Source organism: Uloborus diversus, chromosome 10, assembly GCF_026930045.1.
Source record: "Uloborus diversus isolate 005 chromosome 10, Udiv.v.3.1, whole genome shotgun sequence".
NCBI lineage: Eukaryota > Metazoa > Arthropoda > Arachnida > Araneae > Uloboridae > Uloborus > Uloborus diversus.
The window spans coordinates 138,201,652-138,203,202 of record NC_072740.1 but is presented as its reverse complement, the minus strand read 5'-3'; positions in this window follow the sequence as shown (position 1 = coordinate 138,203,202).

Below are 1,551 nucleotides of genomic sequence, written 5' to 3'. Positions count from 1 at the left end.
GACACAATTTGCTACGTACAATAAATTGGCATTATAAATTCTTCAGTAATTTCATTTCTTTATTTTTACATTCCTTAAGGAAACTTAAAGAAAACTTAATTCATTAAGGTTATCAACACAAGATATTCAAATACTCCGGCTGTCTCCAAGATAATATTCAAATTAACAGTCAAGTAATATTTTAGTTTAAAAACTTGATTATATTGTGTCTTTACATTGTTGGTATTAGAAAGAAAACTATTTTTTATTTTATCAAAATAAGAGACGAAATTAAAATATACGATAGTTCAACCAGTGAATTAACACACCAAAGTAAATGAATGAACAGTTCACTTTTTTCTTCTTTCCTTTTCCAGTAACGTTTCGAAAGTTTTTTTATTTATTTATTTTTTTTTTTTTTTGTCTTGCAGGAATTGGCAACATTAAAATCCTTTAATACAATTCTAAAAAGAAAACAGAGTCTGATACGTTCGGGCTCACCCACTGGTTAGACGGTGTTCATTTACTCAGAGCTGCAGAGTCGGAGTCTGTCTGAATTTGAGGTTTAGGAGACGGAAGCTCAAAAATTCAAAGCAATCCTTATATACCTGTGTAAGGATTGGTGGGTATGCCTTTTGCTCTTAACCCAACTTCTGTTTGCGTCCATGTATGCCCCTTTACTTGTGCTTACGTAAAAGTATTACTGATGAGCCTTCAGATTTTTTTTTCCGTATGCCTCATAGTCCAATTATTTTATCTATTGACTGCAACGAACAAGAAAAATATATATAGTGCAGCTCTGGTTAGTTGAGCTATGACCTTGACAATGTTTACCTCTTTTGGGGGGAGTGAGATGAAAAAGAAATGTGTTATTAGAGCGGATTGGATGAGTTTGGATAGTTTAGCAAAAGTACGGCGAAAGTAACCCCACTCAGCTCCAAATACCCTTTCCTTTTTCCTGAAAAAGAGGTAAACATTGTCAGGGTCATAGTTCAACTAACCGGAGCTGCACTATACATAATTCGCCAGCGTTATTTTCCCCTAAATTCTAATGCGTTTAGCTGGTGTCCAATTCTGGGTGTGGGTTGAACTCTGAGAACATACTTGCCTTACTATCAGTATGCGAATGGTATGCGAATGGAAAAATTTCACCCAGTGCTGGAAAAGGACACGAAAGTAAAGCTTTTGCACACCAATTATTATTTTTAAAATTAACCAAGTTTCCTGTCTATATTTTAATTTTTATGTCTAGATCATTTGCGGCACGTTTTTTTTTAGCTGGTGAAGAGTTTCAAAAGCAACCGTACCCCAAAGTCCAGAAAATAAAGACAGTGGAAAAAAATTGAGTGTACTTATATATTTTAATTTTTACTTCATGAAATACGAAATACAACAGATGGGCAGATTTGCATTAAAAAAAAAACAATGAATGAAATTACATTTTTGTCTTGAATAATTTTTTCTAACATTAGGTTTATGCGGGAAGCTATTGACGCGGAGAACTTGTGACTAAGACATTTTTATAACAATGGAGCCCTAAAGAAGAGTATACACAAAGAAGTGTGTGTTTCA